At 44.3% G+C, this 23708-nt stretch overlaps 1 long non-coding RNA gene across 1 annotated transcript; it reads right to left on the bottom strand.

Moving 5' to 3' along the window:
• Nucleotides 1-1065: 1065 nt before the first annotated feature.
• On the bottom strand, nt 1066-23488 carry LOC123626465. The gene is made up of 3 exons (XR_006730860.1): nt 23420-23488; nt 20712-21060; nt 1066-1546 (listed from the first exon to the last, which is right to left on the bottom strand). It is a non-coding gene; the product is annotated as an uncharacterized LOC123626465 (long non-coding RNA).
• Between the last annotated feature and the right edge of the window lie 220 nt (nt 23489-23708).

Consider the following 23708-nt stretch of genomic DNA (forward strand, 5'->3'; position numbering starts at 1 on the left):
TGCTACAGAATTGAGTCTAGGTGAGGAGTTTGGGATCAGATTGAATCCCAGCTTTGCCAGTTGTTAGCCACCTGTGTCCTTTTGTTTAAAATAAATAATTGTAGCCAATTATTTAAATTCCTTGAGCCTGAGTTTCTTCAGCTGTAAAAGGGCTGCTAACAGAGCCTATTTCGAGGGGTCATAGAAGGATGACATGATGATACATGTCAGGGCACCATGGGAAGTCCTCAGGAACTAGCACTGTGAGAACTGGTAGTTAGATATGCCAAAATAATCAAAACTCCTAGTCTAGCAGGGAAAATTGAGGCTCAGGGAAGTCACCCCTTCACAAAAATTACACAGCAGTTTAGCAATGCAACCACAGGTCATCTCTGGCTTATTTCTTCCGGGTTCATTCCTCCATGAGCGCATCGCCCGAGAATGAGCTGAGTGAAGGCACAGATTTCAAATGGAAGTTTATGCAAAGATATCGTTGTTTTCCTAACCATGGCCCAAAGCCAGTTGCCCGTATTACATGGGTACAAGCATTTTTTATCTAAGTGTGGGGATGAGGGGAACTTCCCCTTTCCCCCGAAACTTCCCTGAAAGATCAACTCACAATTAAGGCAGATTAACAAGAGAGAGAGATTTTATTTACCATGCACAAGGGCAGAATCACAGAGCGATGACCCAATATCCCAGTGGGTTCCAGATATTTTTATACACTCCCTTTAGAGGGGAGGGGGATGATGAAGAATATAGATAATTCTGTTTAGGGGCAATAAATGGTTGCTAGAGAGGATGAATGGATGGGGAAAAGAGATTAACTAAAATGATTCTCTTTGCAAATTAAATTAACCTTGAGATTATATTTAGTAACCCAGATATTATATTTAAAATGACTTGGGCCAGGTCTGGCTGCATTCTTGATTTTCTTTCCTGTAATATATTGAGATAACAGGGAGGGGAAGAGAAGTCAAACGTTCTTCTGATGGGTTGTTCCAGTTTATGCCCAGAGAGGGAGGTCCCCTTCCAAGGGCCTGTTGATCTCTAAGGGCCTTTAATCAAAATACATTTTATACTAAGGAGTTATATTTGGGGGAGGAAATTTCCTGAGCACCTTCACAAGAAAGGTGGAAAAGTCATGATTAGATACCACTGTGCACAGGACAAAGTCTAAACTCTCCTGCCTGGTATTCAAGAGGTCTCTTTGCTCGGCCTCAGCCTACCTGTCCCTGCTTACCTCGTGTCCTAGCCCCATGGGCTCCAAGTTTCTGTTCAATCCACAGTGCATTGTTCTCCCAACACAGGAATTTCACCGTGGCTCTGCTGGAGCTGTGGCCCCTTCTGGAATCCCTTCCCTCTAAGATGTCCATGTTTATCACCACATTTCACTACGTGACGATGTGACTTAGCTCCAGGACAGATGGGTACAGGAAGTCGTACTCTGGCAACTCCGGCATAATTTATAGTGGGCAGATCTTCCCAAAGCTAGGCAAGGATTGCTTCTGCAAGATTTCGGAAGCCCAGAGAATTTGAACCTTCATGCAAATGTACAGTAGTTCTTCTAAGAAGAGAGAAGGAAAATGTTATCTTTATTTTTTTGTTGTTCCATTTAGCAGCAAAAGCAAATAAGAAATGAATGTCTTGAATAGACTGTCATGCCACAATCATTGTTTGTATTTTTCTCCCACTGTTACAATGGGAGTCCTTTTTTTTTTCCACCTTTGGAACTGGAATGCCTAGGTCAGGGTATATTATTTAATAAACATGGTAGCTGCTCTGTGGTTCATTGAATGGCCCTGGCAATGCATCAGTCACTACTGAATGATCATTAATGGGTCCAGCAATGTGCCAGGTGCTCTGAAGAGTGAAGGAGACACGCCTGCCTTCTAAGCTGAACTCAGGCCCAGCCACAACACTTAGCCTTTTGAACCTTAGAGACGGCCACTGTATGGGATTGCAGTGGAGCATTAAGGCCCCACAGAGGTTTCAGCAGTTCTTTGGCACCTGTATTCCATGCTCTTCCCCTCTGTGTTCGTTTTCAGCTGACAGCCACTCCTTCTCTTTCCTGCCTGTCTAAGCTCCAACTCACTCAGACAGATCCCTCTCTGTTCCCGAAGCCTTCCAACCACACGTAGCCTCTATAATACACAATCTCTTCTATTTCACTCTGGTGGTTTGCTGTTTGCATGTCTTATCTCCTCCTTTTAAGAACTCTTCAGAGTACTTTGCAGATTGCAAGGTACACACCGATAATAAATAATTCATGCATGGGTACCGATGTTCTTCCAGTTCCAGCAGTTGAAATTGGGATCCTCTCATCTTGCTGCTGGATGGGTGGTCTGGGGCAGCAGCAGCACAGACGTCTTCTGGGAGCTTGGCAGGAATACAGAACTGCAGGCCCTGCCCCAGACCTGCTGGATCAGAATCTGCATTTTAATAAGATCCCCAGGTGATTCCTATGCATGTAAAATTTAAGAAGCTCCGCACTAAGTGAAACTCATTGCCAAATGTTTCATCCCTCCTCCTCACTTGGTCCACTGTTTTTGCTTCTCCCAAACCTGGGTCTTACTTACATTGCCGTTCCTTTCTTCTCCCTAATGCATCACTTTAACCATTTTTCCCCCCAACATCCTCAATCCTTTCACTCCTATAGTCTCCCTATTCCTGCCTACAAAATGCCGACAATTCACCTCCTCGATTCTTTTGTTCTTTGAGCCCGGGCATCTACCATGTTGCTGATACACACCAGGACCTCCTGTTTTGTTGAATCAATACACGCCTTGCTCATCCGACTGCCATGTCCGAGGTATTTAGCAAGAAATCTGAACTCAATCATCCCTTGAATGGGTTATAGCTCTTTTTGCCTTTTCTGTTTATCAACCCACTCCTAACTGAACAGAAGTTAGGAATTCTTTGGCCAACAAAAACTGAGAGATGGCAGTGAAGCTGTGCTTTGTGTATAGGTTTACCAGCTAAAAAAGAATTTGAGAATTGTAGCAGTCTTCATTAGTTAAGCTTAAACCTTTAACTCAAGGAAAGGTATGCCCCACTTGAAGGCAAACACAGAAAATCATACTTAGAAAAAGGAATGCCAGGTTTTGCTTTAAACAATTATTATTCTTCCACTTAAAAAAAAAAAAAACTTCAAAGCATCTTTAAGCCAGTAGTCTTTAAAGTGACTTTAAAGTTACATTTATTCACATCTTGATAAGAGCACAGGTATCTTGAAATTCAAGGGAGACAGGAGACTTATCTTCAGTTTGAGTTGCTGTATTTTATGAGGAATCCAGGAAAAAGCAGGCTCAATTGCTAACCTCTCTTTTTTTGTAGCAGTAACTAAGCAGCTAAGTATTGCCGCTGAAGATCAGATTCCTTTTTAGCTCACATTTCCTACCTGAGGGTTGATTTACAGTGATAATTTTCTTCAGATATTTTAAAAAGCGACTGTTCATAAAGGAAAAGAGACCTATTGGACAATGTCTTCCTGAATGTCAAGGGCCAACAATAATTGGGTCATCTGATTTCTATTGCTTTTTCTAAATCCTCTATATTGCTTGCACAATAACTTCCTTCCCCCAATCAATTAATCTAATAATTCATATCAATATTTTATCTGTAATGGTTGACTACTCATTTCATTGAAAATGTAAGTGCATTAGTTCCATGTGAAATGATTCCACTGGGATGGGTGTATTTAAATATTCATAACATAAAAATTAATAAATCTGAGCACAGTGTTTGCATTTTAAAAAAGTCAGCCGACCGTCAGGTGTATTTGGTCCTAGATGAAAGTCACTAAATTAAAAACCTCAGGCACCGTCTTTTTATTGATGCTTCTTTGCAACAACACAATGCAAGAGAAATGCTATGAAAACTGCCTGGCCCCCTGATAACTCACTGCTTCTCTCGGCTCCATCCTGCTTCCCCTCCTTCCTGTATCTTTCATGCCACTTTCCACCCCATCACCTGGAGTCTCACCACTAAATCAGCCTGTCCAATAGCAGAGGAGTTAAATGCCAAGTGTGTGCAATATTTATGTCCATTTTATTCAATATCTCTCCCTCTCTCTCTCTGCCAAAATAAATCCAGTGAATCCTAATGGTATGGAGTGAGAACTCCAGGGAAAACTGTTCCCAATGAGCTTCCTCCCATGGAGGAAGGATCATATTCGTCACAGTGGGGAAAAAGCTATTTGTTGTATGTTTGTTCCTGAGCACATACAGCTTTAGAATCAGCAAATTTGGGAAATCGATAGATTGAGGTAGGAGGTGAAGGAATCTACCCAATGCAGGGCACCTCTGGTAAGCTACCAAAGGCTTGAGAATGCTACTCAGAAATAGAGACATTGAGGGAGGCAGGCCTACTCTCCCCAAAGAGCCCCCAATAACATTGCATGGGATTACTCTTTTCTCACATTCAGTCCCAAATCACTACTGTTAGTGAAGCTTGTCTGGATTAGACAGAAAAGTCCTCCACTAGTAGGGACGATTTTGCATGAACTAGGTTATTGGGAAGAACATGGAATTTGGAGTTAGGAGAAAGAAATTCTAACCCTTAGCGATCAACTTTCCAAGTTTTAAAATTATGTATAAAAAGAGTAGATCTGTTCAAGGGAAACCCCAGGGCTTGGCTGGCAAATAGATGGCACAAAAGTGACCCCACCCTACCCCTGTGGAGATCCAGATCACTTTCCTTCATCTGGAGCCTATATAGAGCCTCACAATGCTTCTCAACCCACCCACGCCTTTGGTCAGCCTCTGCAAGACGATCATGAGTTAAAACCTATTTGCAATCCCTAAAGGTGAATGATTAACAAAGGAGAAATGTATTGTCACTTGGTCAAGGCAGGGCAGAGCAAATTTAATAACTTCCTGGTGCTGGAGGCCTCTACAAGGCATCAGAGTTTGGAGATCAAGTCCCAAGTTTAAGGCTGAAAGGTGTTGAGAAGCCATCAGGAGAGCAAAGACAAGATCCCCAAGTTTGTTTGCAACGGTCCCTAAAGTCAAGCCACATGGACATTTCTGTGTTTAGTTCTGAGAGATGTGGAGTTGTGTTTGTGATTCTAGTCGTCTTTTATAAATTAAATTCCTCTTCTGAGTCAAGTAAGGAAAGAAAATACTCAAATCCATACACTGTATTTATTTGATTTTGTTGAAAACTTATGAAATTCAGTTGTTCTATTATAAACGAGGCACATATGGAATCCATATATAGTGGAGAGAGACAGATGGTGTATAGTCTCTCTCTGCGTGTATACACACAGGCTATGAATGTATAAAATATACAAAGAATCGAATGTTTAGATGTGGTATATATATTATTATGGCTGAAAAATCCTAGAGTCATCTACTCCAGAGCTTCTCAAAGTGTGGTCAATAAACCATCCGCATCAGAACTTCCTGGGGTGTCTGTTCAAATTCAGAACAGGGGGACCCCACTGCAGACCTTCTGAATCAGTCTTCTCCACAGTTCCACAAAGACGGATTCTGGGTCAGTGATGTGTCACAGGTTGATAGGAGCCTCTTGAAGCAACAAATGTTACCCTGTGACTCTGGGGACCTGGGTATGTGTTTCTGGGCATGGCTATGTTTCACAGAGAAGTGCAAATGCATTTTAGGGTCATCGGTGGTTTTAGTATTATCTTTATCCCTCCCCACCTCTATCAGCTATCTGTGGCTTTAATTAAGTTTTTGTTGCGGTTCTTTTTTAGTTCTTCCTCCTGGATTTGGAGTGCATTACATTCAGCTACGGTGAAGCTTCTGAAAATCATCCCTTGTTATATCTAGACTGGCTTCGTCCCCCCGTTACCAAAAACTCAGCTATCTGTCCACGAGGCCAAATCAGAAGAGCGAGGACAGGTGTTCTGGGGAGGAGGAAAGAGAATTTTTATTACTTTGCCAACAAAGCAGGAAAAATGGCAGAACTTCTCATCTCAAAATCCAAATTTCCTGAACATAAGCAGAAACATAGAGCTTTTAAAGGGAGGCAAGCACTCAGTTCTAGGCAATTGTGGTTAACTATTCTAATCGTCCCATCTCTGCCAAAGACAAAGCCTGTGAACTCTGCCAGCTGCCTACCTGGGGGGTTGACGCTGCTTGGGATAAAAGAACAAAAGGGCTTCTCCCTGCTCCTCCCAACACTGGCCTGAGGCAGGGAGGCAGGTTTCAGTTCTCAAAAAGAGTAGGAGAAGTTTTAAAGAGCCAGAAAAAAAATATATTTTTTATTCAGGCTCTTCCCTCTGTTACACCCCCAAGTCAGTTACAGCCTCTTTGCAGTTTTTTGGCTGTGCCCCTGACATTATTAAATGGTCTTGATTTTCTGAAATCCAGAAGTTCATGGGAGAGAATGAGCTACAGTAAAAAACGAACAATAACAACGCTGCATATTTATACCCTTCTCTCCTCACCTGGAGGCAGCACACAAATTGGAGCTAATATGATTAATCGGGGGAATGCGATGAATCTCTTTATCATTACAGAAAATCAGGCCCCTTGGAGGAATAAATTATGGCACCTGTTTAGTTGCATTAAAATCACGACTTAAACAGTTCAAGTAGTAATTAAGTAATATACCAGAAGTGACAGAGAGTGAAGAGAGAATTTCAGAAGTCAAATGTAATAAAGGGCTCAGTGTAGCCAGGGCTCCGAGTGCAGAGTCCTAATTTGTAGACTCCAGTGTCGGGTGTACATGATCAAGCATCCAGAGCATCAGTTCAGAACCAGAGAGTAGACGGAAGCCACCCTCTGAGGAGTTACCTAGATCACCCTGCACAAATGAGGCGGGATGACAGCTAGTCCATGAAACAGTCAGTAGCCACAGGAATTAAAACACTAAGCCAAGCTCCTGAAAGCTCGGATCACCCAATGGTTTATGAGGTTGAGAGCGATTTCCTCTTGGAGAGCTCACTTTTCCCTTAGCACAGGCACCCTCTGTGCTGTCCTTTGGGAAAAGAGCTGTTGTCAAAATTCCTGCTCAGGGAAGAATCTTGTAGATTTTATTGCACTATAAATTGTTCCATGCCGTCCTTGAGAAAGAATTTATCACAGCTCGTCTGTAGGATTAAAGAGTTTGAGATGCAGGATAAGCCGCATGGGGGAGGCTTAGAGAGAGCCTTATAGGTAGGGATGCTGAGGCTCCTGCTATCCTAGGCCTGCCTTGGTGGATATTATAACAATTTGATGAGGCTTCAAGCCCTGCTTTGAGCTGTGTAGACAGCAGATATGGAAAAGGAGCCAGTAGCCCTACCCTGATGCCTGGCAGAGAGATCACAGGCATGGTAGAAGATAACATTTATTGAGCACCTTCCATGAGCCAGTTACTGTGATAACAGTTTTTCACTACTACTACTGCTGCTGCTGCTGCTGCTGCTTCTGCTATTACTACTACTAGCTACCTACATGTAAGCACCTAATTAGACACATCATCTCGCACAATCCCTACAAGAAGCCCATGAAGCTCACACAGCTAGCTCTATTGTACAGATAAGGAGCATGTAATTTAGGGACTTAAGTCACTTAGGCAAGGTCATGTGATCTGATTCCAGAGGACCTACCCTTAACCCTTCTTCTATATGCCTAATGTTTTCAGGGGAGGATGGCCCTTAAGCCTCACAACAGCTCTGTTAGGTGAGGAGTATGATTCCCCTCCCCTTGTTGTATAGATGAAGAAGTGAAAGGGAAGCCTAGAGAGCTTGGGTGAGGTGTTGCCCACGGGGATGCCTCATAAGCAACAGAGCCAGGACTCACGCCCAGCTCTGCCTGATGCTGAGGCCTCCCTTCAACAGGTAACAGTGGCCAGGCTGGGGAGGCAACCTTTAGTTGTTGGAGAGTTGTCGACCCTCAGTGCAACAATAAACATTGGCTGAGACCTGTGCGGGTCAGACCCCACTATGGAGCTGCCATCACCCACACCTTCACTGCACTTGTGCACACAGGACATAAATTCAGACAGAACATAACTGAGTGACAAAATGCAAGGCTCAGGCAATAACAGGTGGTCAGGCAGGTTTCCTTTGAGTAAATACCTAGTAGTGGGATGGCTGGATCAAATGGTAGGTCTACTTTAAGTTCTTTGAGGTATCTCCATACTACTTTCCAGAGAGGTTGTACTAGTTTGTAGTCCCACCAGCAGTGTGTAAGTGTTCTTTTCTCTCCACATCCATCCATCTATAGTTTGGGGACTTTTTGATAAGAGCCATTCTCACTGAAGTTAGGTGGTATCTCATTGTGGTTTTGATTTACATTTACCTGATGATTAGACAGGTTGAGCATTTTTTCATGTGTTTGTTGGCCATTAGTCTATCTTCATTTGAAGTTTCTGTTCATGTCTTTTGCCCATTTTTTAATGGGGTTGTTTGATATTTTTCTTGCTGATTTGCTTGAGTACTTTGTAGATTCTGGTTATCAGCCCTTTATTGGATGTATAGCATGTAAATATTTTCTCCCATTCTGTAGCTTGTCTATTTGCTCTACTGATTGTGCCCTTGGCTGAAGCTTTTTAATTTGATCACATTCCATTGATTTATTTTTGTTGTTGCTGTGATTGCCATTGGGGTCTTCTTCGTAGATTCTTTGCCTAGGCTGATATCTATAAGAGTTTTTCCAACATTTTCTTCTAGAATTCTTATAGTTTCATGCCTTAGGTTTAAGTCTGTTATCTATTGTGAATTAATTTTTGTGGGTGGTGAGAGATATGGATCCTGCTTCAGTCTTCTACATGTGGCTATCCAATTTTCCCAGCACCATACATTGAATAGGGATTTTTTTTTTCCCCAGCGTATGTTTTTGTCTGCTTTGTCAAAGATCAGATGGCAAGATGAGGATGGTTTCATATCTGGGTTCTCTGTTCTGATCGATAGGTCTATGTCTGTCTTTTTGTGCCATGCTGTTTTGGTTACCATTTTCTGGTTTTAAATGGCTTATAGTCTAGTTGGTGAAATAGGACATACAGGAAATGACAATGATCAATACTAGCCAATATCCAATCAATGGCTAAATTAGCTTCCATTATCTCCAAGTACTGCAGAATTTCAGAGAGCAGGGAAGGGACTTTGAGATATACCTTGGAGGATGCAGAGGTTGGACAGAGGATGTAATACTGGTAAACACACAGAACAGGGAGAGAATGTGATGTGTTCATGCGTTGGTGAGCAGTGGAGCAGTCAGGGACACTGGTGAACCTCAGCAGCATCTTCCATATTTGAGGGCTGGGGTAAACAGGGTCCCTCAAAGTGACCCAAGTAATTTGGAATTAAGGTTGCTACCCTATGAGTTCAACCATAAAACATGCACACAGTGGATCCAAGCAACAGAGGCAAAATCACTTAAGAGGAAATGCCTCTAGCCCTGTAGTACTCAGTAGTAACCAAGACTTAGAAGTGTAGTTTCTTCATCTCTAAAAAAAGGACATGGCCATCAGAAAAAGAGCTAAATGACCACAGAACAAGGAGTGTCACAGGGTGAGCGTCAACTGTGCCGAGCTCAGTATCATCCAGAAAGAATGAGTCCTAAACTGGTTTTCCACTCTAAGTGGTGTATGTCTCATTTCTAATCACAGCAGACTCTATCAGCACAGCTAAGCTAGCTCCTTCCCTGAGAAAGGCTTCTATTCCTCTTACAAATGAGGTGGCTAAACCTCCAAAGCAGATCCTCAGACCCAAACTGTGGCAAAACCATCCTATATGGCCACTCTGTGGGGACATGTTTGTCAGCTGACTGGCTTCTCTATGTGACCCCAGGGCCTTTGCACATGCCTCACTAGTTGTGCACTGCATACTATAGGGGTGTCATCACCTAGCACTCCCTGCACAAGTGCACCTGGCAACCCTGTGCAACCCTTTCAGGAAATTTCCATTAAACTTTAATAAATGTATTCTGAAGGTCCTCAGCAATTCTCAGTGCCAGGGAGCAAGGAGAGTTAATTCAGGGACCCCTCTGGGGCCCCCTTGGGCTCCAGCAACTGAAGCAGTGCAGTCCCTGGCATCAGAAGCCACACGTAAATGGGGAATGAATTCTCCTTCACTACCATCATGGGGCGGCATACTTGGCATTCATATCCTATCTTTAACAGAGCTCCGGGTTCTGGCAACTGTCAGAAAATCGTCAGTCTCCCCTACCTTGCTCATGAAATAGACAAGATTATGGGACCAGCTACTGGAGATACTTAAACATTCCAGGCTGCTGCTATCTGACCTGACATTGACCTGATTTTGGAGATAGTCTTGTTTCCTTGGTGGTTCGTTTCATGCCAGAAAATGCTTCTGTTTTATAAATGACCCGCCAGTCCTCCTGGGCAGATCAGGGCTCCTAGTGTCAAGGCTTGAGGTCGTAGCTCCAGGAACCTTGGATGGAAATGAGGAGAGGTGCCGGACAAAGAGGGGTGATTGCTGAGGGCCCTGGGAAGATGGGGCTCAGTGAAGCCTACCTCTCTAGGTGGTGGAAGTGCCACACCCACATTATCTAAAGGAGGGTGTGATCCACCGCAGCCCTATCAGGTATAAGTCCCCCTCAGTGGAAAGAAGCCAGGAGCCCTCTCGGGCTAGATAATCCAGCTTGACAGGTTAGGTATCCAGGATCTCTGGAGGAAGAGAGCAGAGGTTGGGGACTTTCAAACAGGAGGGAAACATGTGTGTATGTGCATGTTGCTGGATTTCAGGACGGTTAGGATAATAGTTAGGACAAAGAAGGGTAGAGAGTTTCCTGTGAATGGTGAAGTTGTTTGGGGTTTGGGGAGCTCCTATATAACACCCATTTTCTCCACCTGAATTCAAAAGCCAGAGAGAGAGAGAGAGAGAGAGAGAGAGAGATACAGGCAGTCAATAGTTGGAGATCCCTATGTCGGTTGTATTACCAATACGCTGCCTAGAGAGTGTGGTTTTAGATATGCAGCCTAAGGGCTGTGCTAACACTTTGTCTGTACGGGTCATTCCAGTCCTTACTGTAAATTCTGAACATAACAGTGCTTACACAAAAACCCCTTACATATATTTAAGATGATTACTTCTGCAAAGTACTTCTATGTACATAAAAATGGCAGTAAGATATTAAGTGGGGTATAGCATCTCACTGAATGTAGATAGAATGGAATATAGGGTTACTGGCATCCAAGTTATGGAAAGTTTAGTGCAGTCCTGTTTAATCTTATTTTCTAGCCACCATCTCAGACGCTAAGATGACATACAAGGAGACTGGGAAGTTCTTCCTGAAAACCTCCACCCACATCTTTCAAAAATGCTGCTCTCTTCCTGACTGAAGTAGATGAGGTAGACCTTGCTTCTTAGTGTGACTTTAGAGAGTTTGCAGGTAATAGAAGAGAATGTGACTTCAGAAAATGATATCTCTGAGTCTAGTTTACTTCTGGACTCCTGAGGCTTGAGCATTAACTAGAGAGTAAAATAAACATATGTGTAGAAATTGCATTCTAGCCACTCTTTCCTTCTCTTTCTCTTTGCCCCTTAATATGGTTGAAATGTCCCAGCATGAGCTAGAAAATGTCTTGTGTTTCTTGATGAAATCCAATTATCTGGACATTACTGTGCTCCTAAACCCTCCAAACTAGTCCTCTGGAATTTTCCCATATTGAGATCAAATACTCACACTCCTGCCTGGCTCTCAAATTCCAAGTCAGCTGTATCTCCCCATTGCACACAGCCTGTATGTGACATTTTTGTGGGAGGTTATCACAGTGTAAGGGCTGTGTAAGTACTCAGGACTTATCTAATCAGGTTTTCTTGACACTTGTCTTATTGTGTTCAAATCTCACGGGCTGATCAAGTGACTGGACTGTTTAGTGAGCTGTAAGAAAAGAGAGCTTCCTAGCAAATGCTTGTCCTTGTTTTAAACCCATTCTCCTACAAGTTAGAGTTTTGCCTCATGGCTTGGGCTACATCGTTCCTGACTGATCACTGAGTTGCAAATGTAGTTTCTCTCTAGTTTTAGAAAACATTCTTGAATGGGGTAGGTGTTTGCACAAGATGGTTCTTAAGGTCACTTTGTGGATTCTAAAATATAATTACCACAACATTTAAAACTATTTCTCCCTGTGGCCTACCATCAAATCGATATTTAATTATGGAATAAATGAATGAATGGAAAAGTGAATGAATGAATAAATAAATGGCCAGAATTGTCAGATGACTATGTTCCCAAGTCCTCTTCCTAGTTGCTCCCTGGAAAACCATTTTGCTTTGGATTAAAACTCTTGGGGGAAAAAAAAAAACTTCTGGTGCCAGACACACTCCCTGGTCTGCTAGAGTTCCATGATCAGGAGGGAACATTTTCTACTCTTGGGTTTCTCACCACATGGAAATGTAACTGATACCCTTTAAAACCTCACACTCATTAGGATGGCTGTTATCAAAAAAATGGGAAAGAACGTAAGAATCTGGAGAAATGGGAACTCTTGTGCATGGCTGGTGGGAATGTAAAATGGTGCAGCCACTGTAGAAAATGATTTGGCAGTTCCTCAAAAAGTTAAACATAGAATCCGGCAATAAACACATGATCCAGCAATTCCACTGCTAGATATAAACTCTGTCTTAGTCTGTTTGTGTTGGTATAATGGAATACCTGAGGCTGAGTGATTTATAAAGAAAACAGGTTTATTTGGCTCATGGTTCTGCAGGTTGTACAAGAAGCACGGTGCCAGCATCTGTATCTGGTGAGGCCTCAGGAAGCTTCCACTCATGGAAGAGGAGCCAGAGTGTGCAGAGATCACATGGCGAGAGAGGAAGCAAGAGATGGGGGGAAGGTGCCAGGCTCTTTTTAACACCCAGCTCTTATGGGAACTAATTCAGTGAGAATTCATTCGTTACTGTGAGGATGGCACCAAACCATTCATGAGGGATCCTTCCTCATGACCCAAACACCTCCTATTAGGCCCCACCTCCAACACCGCGGATCAGATTTTAACACGAGGTTTGGAGGACAAGCATCCAAACTATTGCATACCCAAAAGAATTAAAAGCAGGGATTTAAACAGATATTTGTACACCATGTTCATAGCAGCATTATTCACAATAGCCAAAAGGTGGAAACAGCCCAAATGTCCTTTAACAGATGAATAGATGAACAACAACAGCAAACACACACACACACACACACACACACAGACACACACACACACACACCCCGATAATGAACTACTATCCAGCCTTAAAAAGGACAACTTCTGGTACATGCCCCAGCATGGATGCATCTTGAAAACATTATGTTACATGAAATTAGCCAGACATAAAATAACAAATGCGTATTGTATGGTTCCACTAACAGGAGGGACCTCATAACCAAATTCTTAGAGACAGAAAGTAGAGTGGAGGTTACCAGAGGTTGGGGGTAGAATGGAATGGGGAGTTCTTGTTTAATGGGTACAGAGTCTTAATCTGGGATGATGAAAAGTTCTCTAGATGGATAATAGTGATGGCTGCCCAACATTGGTGATGTATTTAATGTTCCTGAATTGTACACTTAAAAATGGTTACAGTGGTAAATTTTTTGTTATATATATTTTAGCACAATAAAAAATAGTAAAAACAAAAGGCAAAAAAATCAAGTGGAGTGTGTGAGGGACCAGAGGTAGAGGAGGTATTAGGTAAGCTATGCCTCCAACTTCTGCTACTACATTAGCGAGCATTTCGTGGTGCTTTGTAGATGACAGCTGCTCTCATATAGCACTGTCTCCATCCTTACAACATCTCTGCGGGGGTTTACGGCCCCATTTCACAAATGACTACAGCGAGGCTCAGGGGTGTGGACTCACCCAACGTCTTATCACTAGGCAGAGGCAGAGATGTGACTTGAACACATTTCTTCACGCTCCAAGTGCCATGTTTTTCCAGTTTCTGAGCAGTTGCCTCCCTAAAGTGGTCACCATGCTGACCCCAGAAATGGAGCCTGCTCCTAGCACCGGCGGGGTTGGGCCCAAGGACATCCACCTGGCCTGCACCCCGCAACTGGCCTTACTGCCACCCTCCCCTGGGGCAGGAGGGAGGTCACAAAACCTGCAGTTGGGTTGAAGGCATGAAATACATTCTCTTTGAAGATGTATCTTGTCTATAAAATAAATAGAACCCCTACGGCCACCTCCTTAAAGCTTGATGTATTCAGGGATGTTTTCAAGGCAATGACCTCAAATTTTAATCGTCTGCATGTCCAAATCCAGTGCTTCTTCTGTAGCCCCATGAGCATCTTTCAAGAAAATTTTTCCATAGTTTGACATTTAAATCCAACATCCTTGACACGAAGCCACTATTTGCAAGTATCACGAGGAATTCCCCCCCTGGGTGAAATTCATTCGTATCATTTTCACTTTGTATGTGAGGTTAATCTCTTCAGGGCCCCATTTAACACAGAGAGAGCCATATATCTCCTGATTTTATGGTTGCAGAAGTTACTGCATCAAAAAGCAAAGTGATCCATCTGTGTAACTGATCTAGACCACTCTCCTGCCCAAACCCAGTGAGCGCGGCTCTGTCCGTAGTCATTATCCATACCAGCGTGAAAGATGGCCCCTCAATCCTGATTTTCCACCCCAAGGCATCCACTCCTGGAGTTCCTATTGTTCTTGGCATTCCTGCAAGTGTGCTGTTAATTAAACTCCCTGAATTGTTACTTCCAACCAGTGGCTGCCTTGTGGTGCCAAGGGCAGGCCATGCAAACTGCATCTACAGTCTATCTGCCTGGATGTGCAGGATGCTGTCTTTGGAACAGCCAGCCTTGGGTTTCCAGACTGGGCAGTGTGCTCACCCAAACACCAGCCGCTGCAGCTGGGAAGGGGAAGTGAAGCCTAGTGGTTAGGAACACGGGCTCTGAACCAGACTGCTGGGATTTCAATCCTGGCGCCACCCCAAGCAAGTTCTGTGACATTGAAAAAGACTCTTAACCTCTCAATACCTCAGTTTCCTCATCTATACAATGGGGATGGTCACAGTATACTCACCCCTTAAATAGTTAGGACTAAATAGATTCTAATATGGGAAGTCCTAAAAATAGTGCTGCAAGTTAAATAAGAGATCAACATAGGCTGATTATTGCCACTCTTAGTATCACTAATATATAGCTCGATTTACAGAGCAATTCACTCAAATGCTAACCCTCAAAAATTCCTGGCAGTGCCCTGTCAACATCCGTGGTTTAAATACTCAAAAGCAATTATGTTGAGTGGCAAAGCTTGGCCTTCCCCAAATCATCTTGAATCTTCGGAGGCTGCAGCAACTTGAAGGCTAAAGACTATGAATCTTCAGTTGCCAAAGTTGTTGAGTCACTTGCTCCTACCACTATTGTTTGAAGACCACTTATAATTTACAGAAGACTTTGATGTTCCCTGACTCTGCCCTGGTGAAGCTCTAGCCTCCTGCCATGTTGGTTGATCTCTGAAGTCTCGTGAGCTCTGGCACTCTCTTAACCTTTGCTTATGGCTTAGAGCATGGCTTTCTTTATGTGGGGCATAGCCACATGGGGACATTGTGACCCTTCCCCATTCTCCATAACCACTCAAGTGGCTCACCCTTCTAGATCTTCAGGTATCAGCTTAGGTTCCATGTCCCTCAGGAACTTCCCCCACTGGTCTTGGCCCCGTCTTTACGAGAGTCCTCTCGTCTGTGTCTCTAGCACCACTGCTTGTCACTCATTACTGTCATGGCTTGTTGACTTTTTCCCTGCTAGACCCTAAGTCCCTTGAGGGTAGAGACAGTGTTGTTTCTTGTGGACTCTCTGGTCCTTGGAGCACAACATTTGGCATTTCAAGGGTGTTCAGAAAATAAGTGAACCACCCTTTGTGGGATACAGAGCTCCTAGGGAGGGTACTTAGGGGAAACAGTCTGTATGACCGAGAACTTTGGAGAAGGCTGCACAGCAGAAGCCATAGGTACACTGGGTTTGAATGATGAGAATGATTGTGATGAGTGGAAGAGGGAAAGCAAATATCTCCAGACTATGGGACTCACAGCAGCGAGAATCCCAGGCCTGGAGATCCATGTGGCCAAAACCTGGGGTAGGTGGGAGGAAGAGAAAGAGCTGGAGGGAAGGAGGGGCCAGTGCCAGGAGGAGATGCTTATTCTGGGAGGTAGAATATGAAGGATGTTCTATACCAGGAAGAGGTCGGGCTTTGTTCTGCAGGGAACTGGGATCTATTAAAGTACTTTAAGCAGGGTGGTGTTTTAGAAAGAGTATTTCTGAAATAGCAAGGTGCATACGGCGCATCATATGCTTATATCTACGGAGAACATGGATAGATAGATGCTTTGCTGGTATATGCCAATAAAATCTCTTAAGAGATATACTCTGAAAAACTGGTGACAATGGTCGGCTCTTCCAAAGGAGCTTTTGTCAGGGGACAAGGGTGGAAGGAAGACAATTTTCTTGCCATATTCCTTTTGCACTGTTTCCATTTTTGTCATGTGTTTGTATGATATTTGCTAAAAGAGTACACAATTTAAATAGATTATAAACAGTAAAAATGAGTGCATGAAAGAAAGGAAGAGAGAAGGAAAGAAAGAAAAGGAATGTGAGCCCCTTGGGGCTCTTTTCCCAGGACGCCAAGCCCACCATGTACAGCCTCAAGCTTCAGTGATCTTTCCTTTTTCCCTCCTAGATGCAAATTTGCAATCCAACCATAAATCCTCTTATTTTACATTGGGATCCCAACCTCAAACTTTCAAAAAGTCAAATCCATCCTTAGTTGTCATAGAAGAGATGGTCCTTATTCCTCTGCTAACATCCACTCTGCAGGCACACGGGCCTCTCTCAGTCCTGTCCCTGTGCACATTGCTGATGCTTTGCACCCAGCCCAGCCCCCTCGTGGAAACGACAGCATGCCCAGGCAGGAGGAGGAGAAGGGCTCGTGGCCCCCCTCAGAAAGGCGCATCGGAGCATTAATGGAGAGAAACAGGCTTCCTCTTCCCACCTCCCCCCGCTGCAGCTCTGCTTTCAGGACATTTGCAATCCATAGAGAAGGAAAGAGTCCCAGGGCACGTTAGAAGTCCAAGGTCAGGCAGCAGGACAAAGCAAATCAGCACAGAGCCCCATCTTGGCTCCCAAAGTGATGGCTTTGGGACTGTGAAGCACTAACACTTTTGGACTCCCAGTGGGGGAAACTTCTAGAGCAATCACAATTTTTTCATGCAGGAACTTATTATAATTCAAGGTAGTGATGGCAACACAAATAAAAGTGCACCTCAGTTTAAGGAAACCCAATGAAATAAAAAGTAAGCTTGGACTTTGAAACTGGATGTTGAGAGTACACAGAATAAAAATTTCACTTTTACAGTTCGGGGTTCAGGAACACCTCCCTGGCGCTGTTTGGTGGATCTTGAGTCAATCACTTCATCCTTCTGGGCTGCAGGTGTCCCCTTAGATCCTCAAGATATTAATGCATTTCAGTTATCTCCTTAATTCCAGCAACATATATCTGCATTCTGAAATGCTTCCCGATATATTCACCAGTGCTTTGCTACCTGTTATGCTCGAATACACTCCGCATCGTTTCTCAGGATGCTGACAGCTCATCTGGGGCAGGTGGAGGAAGGGGGAGGACAGAGGAACACGGCGCTTCATGCTACATCACCCAGTGCTTTAGACCTTCACATACTGGGAGGTGAGGGCAGTTTTATTTCCCTCTAAAAGCACGTCTGGTGCAGGTATCATGTGACCAAAGCTGGGAGGTGCCCGTGACGGGGGGCCCTTGAGGTCCCGACAAGAACTTCCTCTTGCACATCAATTTGCTGATATGAAAATCACACTCCTGATACTGCTACCACATCAGCACCCGTGTCTGACAGTTTTTCCAAAGCCCCTGATGATGGCAACCTGACTCTCACTTTGCAAGCAAGGATTTGAAATAACTTGAGCAGATTATTCAAGATGCTCCGGCTTTTAGGAGAGCCAGCAAACAGCAAATAGCAAAATTAACGGGGCCAAACCAATACATTCTCACAATTTAAATTGAATTTTCAGCTTTGCATAATAAAAGGTTAAAATTATGGGTTGCACAAGGAATAAATTTACCCCAATTATTTGACTCAAAACTAAAGACTGGACGTGCTCCCTTTTTAATATGCCTAACGTCATGTGGCGTCCCTTAGTCACTTATATCGAAGTCATATTTCTTTAAAACAAGTAATATAATTTTCTATCTCCAGTGTCCTTTAGATCACCAAAGCACACAATATTTACTCACTATAACTTTCTTTCCTGGTGCTGAGTTGGTCTACCTCGGTATTGCTAAAGTTTTGGCACTCGCAGAGTCATATGGAGAAGGATCTATTTCCACATTTTCACTCTCTTTATTTAATTTTTGGTGTCTCTATATTGGCCACAATAGCAAATGCCACAGATACTGCTTCTCATTCCCCTGGTCCAACAGATCTTCCGGAGTAGGATGGCCAGACAAAAGAATTTTATTTATTTTTTGTATTTTTATTTGCTAGGTCTGGCGACCCTACAGCAGAGTCCTTCTAACTTTCTCAGACCTCCTGCCTGTACAGATCTTCACTTCTGCCCCTCTCTCTCCTCCTGTCTTCATGCCTCTACTCACTCCAGCCTCTCAGATGCCACAGGAAGCCCCTGGCTAGCGCTCCCTGAGCATCGCTTACCTGCTTACCTCTGTGCCCCCAACCCCATTCTCCCATCTTGAAGTGCTGAATTTATGGACAGGTACTTCCTGCTGCAGGGACCCGTCTCTAGCCTTGGATGGCTAAGCTTCCCTCTCCTTTATGTTCCATCTTTAGCTGCATTTTTCCTATGTCTGTCACGTCTGTGTGTTCAGATCTTTGCTGAGTGTGGCAAGAGGAATTCACCCTGGCCCAATAGCATCTTTTATTCATGGATGATGGATGACCAAAGCACAGGAATGAAACTAAAAGGAGAGAGAATTAAAAAGCCATCGCTCTGGGGGTGGGTTTCCTATGTCTAGGAACTTGTAAATGTGAAAATCATGTTTCCAATACCACAACCAAATCATCTACAGACCATCTCGGCGGAGGCCACGGGCTCTGCTTTCTTATTACCAAGTCACTATTTCATTAAATGAGTTGGACTCGATAGAGTACAAGCAGAAAGCAATTATTTTTTTTTTTTCTGTGCTAAGTTGAATGCTTCTTTTTGCTCCTGGATGAAATCCCAGGCAGGTTCTATGAAATTAACAAATAGCCTCATTTATCAGGTAATAAAAATGTCCAGTTCAATCCCAAACTCAAATTTGTCATACAGTTTAAACTCCTTCCCTCCTACCAGGTTGGGCCTGATACAAGATGAGGAGCCGACAGTGGGGTAGAGGTTGTGGTTGGCTTCCCCACTGTTTCCCCTCCTCCTCCCTCATCCTGGGAAAGGGTGGAAGGAAAAAAGGGAAGGTGTAAGAAAGGGGCCACCTGGTGGTCACCATTACACTTTGGGCCAGGCTGATTCCTTCTCCTATGCAGTACTTTTGTGGGTTCTTGGGAGTCTTCCCTTGGCCCTTTGCTTAACATCATGGTAGCCTCCAACCTGCAGTTCTTTTAAAGTTGGCAAAGTCTCATCCACCTGCCTACTCACCTGCCTATCCTTGTAGCCCCTGGTATCCAACTATGTCAGGGGACCTTCGCCTCTCAAGCCCGGTCTCTTTACTCTGTTCTCCGGCAAGGGCAGCTGCAATCACAACCTCTTCTTTGGCCTTTACAAATGGAAGGGATGTGCAAGTCGCTGCACTCACCTAATTCTCAGCCACGTAGGTCAAGCTCTCTGAGTGGTCTCCGAGGCCTTCCCCATTTTGTTTAACATGAGAGGGAAAAACCCACTCCCCTTCCCCAGCCAGGGGAGGGGGCGGAGGTGGTGGGAACGTCCAGCTCCTGCCAACTCTCTTCAGACTTACCCTTGCCGCTGGCTGTTTTATCCTCCTAATAAATTCTCAGCCCCCTCTTTTAAACTCTTGAGTTGGGTGGCAGAACAAATTTGGGGGCCACCCCTATGCCAGCCCTACAAAGATGATCTAGCGCCCCCTCTAGGGGAGCTTTGGGAGCCTCACCCGAATTTCAACCCAGCAAGAGTATCACTTTAATATCTTACTACAGTCACCGTTCAGGAAACTACCATAGAGGTAGGACAGTCTTGAAAAGTCATTTTTAGTTGGGGAGCTTCTAGAAGTCTGATTGTGCTAAGTTTTGACTTGTTTTACTTTTCATTTTATTGAAAAGTAGATTTATTCAATTTATTCAATTTACTCAAAAGAGAGAGGAAGCAACACGAGGGCTATTGCTCGCATGGGTATTCTGATGGGAACACGGAGCGTAATCAGACATGCTCCTTATATTTTAAGAAAGAAGATTCCAAAGGGGGAAGGTGCATTTCCGATGTCCCCACAGGGAGGGACTAGAAGGGAAGGCGGGAGGTGAGGCATAGCACGTATTACATCAAATATTCTGGTGAAAAAAGAAGAGGAGCTGGTATCTCCAGGAAGCCACGCGGTTGTACCTTCTGCTGAGACGGGAGCTATGGGGACACGCAAGAAGAAGACTGTGACCACAGACACACGCAAAGGAGCAGCCCGAACCTGGGAGGACGCGGGAAGGCAAAGCCCGCGAAACAGGAAAGACGGCGCAGTGTTCGGTGTTTAATAACAATAACTCATCTATGTGCTGGTCTCTGTCCTGTGCGCTTATGTTTAAACGTGTTCGATCATCACAAAGCCTTGTGATATTATTATCCCTACTTTACAGGTAAAAACTGGAGGTACCTAGAGGTAAAGAATTAGTAACTTACCTGAAGTCAGAGCCTTAGCCACCAGCCCACGGCCTCTCTGTTCATTCCTCCATTCTGAGCCCTGCCGGGGCTCCGAGCCTTTGAGGGTGCGACTGTGTTTGCTGTTCTTGGTAATCCCGGCATTTAGCCCGTGCCCGGCACGTGGCACACGCTCCGCGTGAGTGGAATTCAGCAAGGGGAACAGGTGGAACGAGGCTGCACCTGTGTCTTATTTTCGCCAAAGCCTCCAGGCTGAGGATAGTGGAGGAAGAAAGAGTCCTCTATGTTCCGAAGAGAGGGGTTGGCCACAGCCACCTTGAATCTGGACAGAGGAGGCCACCTCTGCCTACCGATGACGGGGCCAGTGGCTCTGGGGAGAGAAGAAAGATGTCTTTGAAGACATCCCCCCAGGATAAATGACAAAAGGGCCTCTGGACAGCCACTAGGTGGGAGTTGTTTTCCGGAAGCGGAGGCTGGCAGCTCACTTGGGATCCTCTCTCTCCTGTGGCTGCACAGGGCACAGGGGGGTCTCTGGCTGGGAGAGCTCAAAACCTGGTCCTTGGGTTTAAGGGTCCCAAAACTGGGGCCTGAAGCAGCCCGAAGGCAGGGAGCTGTCTGAGGCTCCCACTAGGCAGGGAGAGAAGAGCAAGCAGCTGTCGGAATGTCCCACAATTGCCCGGTTTAGAAAGGACCACAGCCGAGAGGGCCACCTGCCAGAGTGGAGGGAGCCCAGGAACGTCCTAAAAAGTCACCTAAAGGCACATCGCCCCAGTTGGGGATGGGGGCTTCATGCAGGAGTCACGTGGGGCGGGGGGAGCTGTGTGTTGGGGGTGGGGGAGAGTGATCGTGGTGGGGTGGTGTCCCTAAAGAACCTATGAAAGGGTCCCACGGGAAATTTCCAATATGTCGGCAATGAGAAAAAGCTTTGCATGGCTCAGAGAAAAACACAATTAGCAGGACCACAGGTCCCTGGCCAGAACTAGCAGCAGCAAAGAGAGTCGGGGAGGGGTAGGAAGGGCAGCAGGTGTGAGAAAGGGGAGAATTTCCATTGGGTGAGAGAGTGAAGTTTTGGTTTGAATTGTACTGGACTTTCTAATATTTGAAAGTTGACCAGACCTCTGTAAGATCTGCCCAAGATGTCACCAAGGTGTGGTGACAGGAGATGACTGAATGGGTCTGAGGGCCGAGGTGGGGAAACACAAAGCCGTTGCCTGATTTCAGCGACCAAATCCAGCCTGCTCAGTCCCTGGGTACACAAGGCCGTGGCGGGCAGGCAGGTAGCAGAATGTTAACAGGTAACTCTGCATTTCGCCAATTCTAAGACACAATTTTTTTTAAGAAAACATTTTAATGTTTCTGCAATCTGCTGCCTTATAAATCCAAGTGCACATTTATGATTTTTTTCCCCTGAACATGTTTTTAAAATTTATGCTGTCTTAAAATATATTGCATTTTAGGATGGAGACTAGTCTGTGATGATAGAGGTGTTGAGAGGCTTTATGGTTTTCGAAGTGCTCTCAGTTGCTTTATTGCAAGTTGAATGTCACCCTTTGACCTCTCTAGGAAGTTATGTCATCCAACCTGGGTGCAGGTGCCGGGAAAAGGCCAGGACGGGGGTGAACAGGGTCGGCCTGAGATTGTGGGGCAGAAAGCACAGGGACTCACACCTAAGTTCTTAGCAAAAGATGTCCAGGAACCACAGGACAACTCAAGGCTTTGAGTTCAAAGGTTGAGGTGTGGCCAAGAATACAATGTGGAGTAAATACAGGATGGTAAAAGTGAGTGAGTCTGGAGAGATTTTTTAAAGAAAGAGATGGAAGGAAGGAAGGAAGGAAGGAAGGAAGGAAGGAAGGAAGGAAGGAAGGAAGGAAGGAAGGAAGGAAGGAAGGAAGAAAGGAAGGGAAAGAAAGGGAGGAAGGAGGGAAGGAAAAGAAGGGAGGGAGGAGGAAAGAAAGAGAAAGTGCCTTTAGTTGAATCCATAAACAGAACGAGACTGTTAGGGGACAAAGATGATATAGATAGTCACAACTACATAAATTAATCCTAAGAAAGAATTTTATATCAATGTCTCAGGAAATTGAATCCTATAAAATAGGGTTAAACGACTCATCCAAAGTAACGCAGCAAGGTAACAACAGAATCAATCTCCTCCAACTTTTCTTCAATTTTCTCTCTTAATGAAAAAAAAAAGTCTCCAAAACGAAAGGAGTGAAACAAAAACACTTAGAAGGAAAATGAAGCTCAGGATGGTATGATACAGTAAGAAAACATCTAGCTCTGGATGGGAAATTCTCAGTTCACACCAGCGGTCACTCTTCTTGCCCAGCCAAGGGTAGAGGTCGCCATTGCATGGTGGAGCCTCTTCTTGCTGGACCCGGGCAAGGTTTAAGAATCCTGCGCAATGTGGCACCCCAGACAATCACAACCAGGGTTGGTTTGCAAAATAGCACCACTCTGCCCCCATGAAGCTGCCTCTTCTAGAAGAGTTTCCCCCTCCCCAGCTCAGAGGTGACATCCAGGGTCCCAAAAGAACTTAGAGGTGGACCCCAGAATCCTTACTATAATCTTTGAGATGTCCCTGGGGAACAGGATCTCCCAAATTTCAAAAACGTGAATTTCGAGAGAGAAACAGGGGGATAGTTATTTCCTGGCAAAATTCCAGAACAGGGTATGAAACAGAAGAATTGAGGCTTATTAGAAAATATGAATCCACAAAAGCAAATACTAACCTCATTTTTTTGTGTTGTACAATACTAATTTCATTTTTTTATAGTGTTAGTATCCTAAGGGGAGTTCATAGATACAGCAAAGCATGTGATAAAGTTTCTTAAAAACAGGTAGAAATATATAAGTTGATGCCAGCAACTCCTGGGTGAAAAAAAAGAAAAGGAAATACACAAGTTTGATGAAATATGGTTTGATAAATTTGTAAGTGATTAAAAACCCATATCCAAAGAGAATAAGCCACATTGTGAATAGATATTAATAAATCATTGTCCAAAGGAACATTTATTTGCA

Source organism: Lemur catta, chromosome 22 (genome assembly GCF_020740605.2).
Source record: "Lemur catta isolate mLemCat1 chromosome 22, mLemCat1.pri, whole genome shotgun sequence".
Lineage (NCBI taxonomy): Eukaryota > Metazoa > Chordata > Mammalia > Primates > Lemuridae > Lemur > Lemur catta.